The sequence below is a fragment of the Sardina pilchardus genome, chromosome 21 (genome assembly GCF_963854185.1).
Source record: "Sardina pilchardus chromosome 21, fSarPil1.1, whole genome shotgun sequence".
Lineage (NCBI taxonomy): Eukaryota > Metazoa > Chordata > Actinopteri > Clupeiformes > Clupeidae > Sardina > Sardina pilchardus.
The window spans coordinates 9,233,423-9,238,175 of record NC_085014.1 but is presented as its reverse complement, the minus strand read 5'-3'; the positions used below and the strand labels follow the sequence as shown (position 1 = coordinate 9,238,175).

General features: G+C 35.2%; 1 protein-coding gene across 1 annotated transcript in view; it reads left to right on the top strand.

Annotated features, from left to right (window-relative positions):
• Positions 1–450, top strand: part of glra1 (glycine receptor, alpha 1) — a 45,423-nt gene extending 44,973 nt beyond the window's left edge. Inside the window, exon 9 of the mRNA XM_062524608.1 lies at positions 1–450. This exon is cut by the window's left edge and continues 883 nt beyond it. The gene's annotated coding sequence lies outside the window, so the exon portion shown is untranslated.
• Positions 451–4,753: the final 4,303 nt, after the last annotated feature.

Sequence of the window (4,753 nt, the reverse complement as noted above, 5' to 3'; positions counted from 1 at the left end):
GAAAAAAAACTCATTTCTTCCAGGAAAGGTCGCTTGGAATTCGAGGGATTTTGAAAGTTCTAAGGTAGTCTGGTGCTTCCATAAAAGATACGATGCAAGGGCCACCGGGTCCTCCTACTGCTCAGCTCACTGCGCTACAATATGTGTATTGCAAGCACTTGTCAAAGCTTTCCCTGAATCTTGGATGCCATGAGAGGTTGACTCCACTCCTATATAAATGACGGGAACATGACACGTGCAAGTGGAAAAAGAATACTGTTTATACAAGCTGTGTTCCTTTACCTTTCCTTTCCTTTCTGCTCGATGACATATTAGTATTGATTTATGTGCCAAGTAAACATCATGTTGCTGTAATACTTTTTTTTCTCAACTTCAACTTGGAGTTGACTGAAGAGAGAAAAAAATACACTCCTCACGCCACATTCCTTTCACTGTTATATTGATTTGTTCATATGCCTATTTTTTGACGGATTTCGTATTTACAAAGAAAAAAAAAAGAAAAAAAAGGACGAAAAAACATATATATGTATGGTGAAATTAATATCAAAATCATTGATTTACAATCCTGAGGGGAATATTAAAATAAACTGTTGCTCCCCGGTGGCTCTGCCATAAGCTCCACTGGCGACCTTTCGTGTGCTGCTCACGTCAACATTTTGAGAGCCTGTCATTCTCCGGAGGAACAGAAAGAGGGAGACCGAGAAACGAGTGATCTTTCCAAAAGGTCGAGTTCCATCCTTTATTTAACCCCACTGTCATTGAATACATTACATTAATGTACAGTACCCTGACAAGAACCTGTCAATGTCATTTTTTTAAAAACTTGATTACAGAGCAACTGAGCCAGTGTTTGAAAACAGTTAGTCTTCAGAAATGCATTTCTCTATAAGGAATATAAAAGTGCATTGATTTCAGCCAGACATATACCAATTTAAAACAGTCTAATCAATCAACACATAGTATTCAACCAATGGCATAGAGGACAGAACACACATCTTACCGTGTATATGTAGAGAATTCATTGCTTTCATTTATGTATTGTTTTTCACCAGGCTTCTCTATGCAAATGATATATTATATATGCAATTATTTTCAGCTTTACCATGCCGATAATCCCAAAAGGGGTTTTATGGATTTATGTGCCATCAAGTTTTAATCCAAAACATCAGAGCGATTATATCTGAAAATATAGGAGCAATGAGGCCTTTGAAGGTTTGCTGTTTTGCCTCACATGCCAACTCATCTGGACCTCTAAAGGCAGCATTTATTATCAGACGTCACTTTATAAGACACCTCAGTTGAACTATGCATGGACAATACATGTTTATTTATTTAGCTGTTATTATTTTTATTTTATTTTTATTTTTTTTTGCAGCAGCAGTCTATGTTGGTTGAATTTTCAAAATCTGACCCAACCACCTTGTGCATGGATTGCTACATTGTTACAGGTTGTTTACTTAAAGAGAAAAATAGTGGAAACATGCACTGCTTAGCGCTAAATTAATTTTATAATATACTCAGCTAAATTTTAAAAAAGGCAGTGTTTTAGCGGACATTCAACCTTTATTTATTTATTTATTTATTAGTTAGTTAGTTATTTGAGTGTCTATTTTTCTCTTCAAGTTCTCCTGTTTCATTTTAAGTAGATTTTGTTGATCTTCTTGAAGACTGATTTTCTTTTGGCATTGCATTAAATATTTCAGGTAGCATTCGTAGCATGTTGGCATACTTAGAATCATTTTAGTGCAATATCATTACTTGCCAGTTTTATATGCTTTGTTGCCCGGTTGGTTTATTTTCAAAACCAAAGAACTACTTTGCTATTTTCATTGCCTTGATGGGAGATCCTTTTTAACTATGCTCAATATGTTTCATTTATTAAGCTTTGCTTACTTCACATTTGTGTCCATACATTTCTGTATTCCGTCCAAAAAAAACATACTTTCATTTTGTTCCATTTGTTTGAAAAAAGTGGATGGAGAATGGTATATTTAGAACAGCAAAACTTAAACTCCCTTCTAAAAAATAGACCTTCAATGATACTCCTCTTTCAACATACACTTTAAATATGTTCAACATGATGATCACTGGCAAACGTAAAGATATCATGAAGTAATTGTAACTAAGTTATGTCCAATAACATGAAGTCAATATAAAATTTGAAGGGCTGTTTTATACTGGCATTTCACATCTCATAATCCCAAACCTTCTGTCACTGAGCCTTCTTCTGCTCAGCATATTAACACATATAAAGCATTGGGATTATAGCTCAGATGAAGTTGAAAGAGGCAAGAAAGCTACATTTACCCAAATTCAGTTTGAATATCGTCACATCACTAGAAGTAGTTAATTATCAGGGTAGCATTAGTATACCCGAATGGAGCTGTGCTAGTCTAACATGTAGCAATACTGAGGGTCCCAGGTTTTTGTAAACACTGAATGCATTAGTGATTTGAGGTACGGATGGAATTCAACGGTTAAATGTTTCATCACTACATCCACCTGACTTTATTTTTCGTCCCTATGATGAACTGCTCTGGTCATCAAAGGCACAACAGGCTATGTTGTTTCTGTTTTGAAAAGGAGATGCTTGAGAGAAAAAAACCCATCTCACCAGAGTTTAGAGGGTCCAAGACAAACAAAGATTATATTCCTGAACAGCAAGGCGGACGCTGTGCAACAGAGCTCCCGAGTGACAGAGCTCCTTACACCACTGCTTTACTGATAAGTACTGCTTGTCACAAGTGACATGATCGGCCTGCTAGAAATGCCCACTGGATTACCATGGCAACACTGGTTCAACTCTTCTTGTCCCCAATGCTTAAAGTTTTTAAAGACTACTCAAGTTCATTGTTCCTATAGCAACCCAATGCTGGATTGAGATCAAGGGAACTGTATCATATGCAATTTTGGAGGCTAAATTTTGGAGGCATCATAAATACTTCTAATTGTCAATTAAATGTCTGCACCAGTTCTTTAAATAATGAATTTATTAGGCATGATTTTTTTCCCTATTTTTACGGCATAATTTATGTTGTTTTTCTTATGAACTATCTAAGCAATTGTGAGTGAACTCGATGACAGGCATGGTCATTCTTGAACATCTGTGAGTCAAAGGGAAAGTTTTATTTTTGCACAAGTTGGTATGGCCTTAATTTTGGTTTACATGCTTATTTTGTGTGGGTTGGCACCAAGTGCACATCTTAATTTGCTAATTCTCATATTCCAAGAGTGCACTTCAAGGCAGGCAAAAAGTTCAGCAAAATCCTGTTTATTTTTTATTTCTAAATCTAAAACACTGAATATTTTGCATGGATATAAATACAATGGCAGATATTTTTGGCTTGTACAGAAATGTGAGCAATTTGATGAAAAAAGGAATGTATAATTTCTGCTGTATCTGTATATAAACAAAATATTTATTGAACTATGTCATTAATGCTAATTCTACTATTAAAGGTTTTCTGAACAAAATTCTCCAATTTGTTTTTGAACACTGTTAAGGTTGCTGAAGTTGGACCATTGTTTTCTGTCACTCTTCTCAAGGATATATGTAATCATAAAATATTAAAAGTAAACAAAAATAAAAAAAAATAACTACTGCCCTAAATTGTATTCCTTCAAAGATAAACCATATATTGCATACATTTGGATAAAAGGTGTTATCATGTGTTCTGTCTGAATGTGCTGTTTGATATTTATGTGTATGAATGTGCAGGGTCTATACGCTATATTCTATAGAAAATCAAATTGACTTCATCAAGTACATTCACAGGTGTTTGTTTCATTGCCTCTTTTTTGTTTTATTTTCTAATTAAAAACAGCATTGTAAACATAAAGAAGTGATGTACATCACAACAGTTTTAAATTCATTGGTGGAAATCTTGGTCATATACATGGAGAATCAGAGGGATGAGAGTTATTATGGTATGTTCAAATCTGGTTATAAAGCCTCACAGGACAGGTTGATAGAGGCTTAGACATTAACCTTTATTTATTAATGTTTGACATTTTCATCATGACTTGCTTGGTTTCAATCACAGTGAATTTTAATAAAAGTAAATCAACCTAAAATAGTAATAATATACATATTATTTCCCCCCCAAATAGCTCTTCTGCCACTTTAATATTTCAGAGCAAGGTAAAAAAGGAAGACGGAAGCTGTGGGAATTTTGGCCGCTTACCTAAAAGCTGGAGAGGCACCATATGTTTTAATAAGTGTTTATGGAATCCAGAAAGCCAGGCTGTTGTCTCCGTTTGGCCCCTGGGCACTGTGTGGTGGTGTGTGTGTGTGTGTGTGTGTTGAGGGGGGGGGGGGGGGGGGTTCATACATATTTTGGTCACATCGTCATCAGTTTTTGAGCAATGCACCGTAGGCAGTGTACACTTCAATTAAGGACCTTGGCCTTGCTACTGCACTGTTGCTGCTGTTTCTCGGCATTATTTTGCTTGTTTGATTTTTGTCTGCTGCTTTGGTTGAGTTTTAACTCCTTGTTTCCGACACAAAAATGCTCGCCACATTCATTCGTTATACGGACAGTGTTTTTATGATGTATAAGATTTACAGTATGGATTAAAGGTAAGCGTATATATATTATATACAATTTCTGACGAGGTTATACAACAGCTGCAGTTTATACAGTATTAGAATTTTGATTGATGGCAGTCATTAAAGGTGCAGCTATATTTTTTATGCTTGAAAAAATAACAAAAATCTAAATAATAACCATCTAAAAGGAGATTAATTATCTCG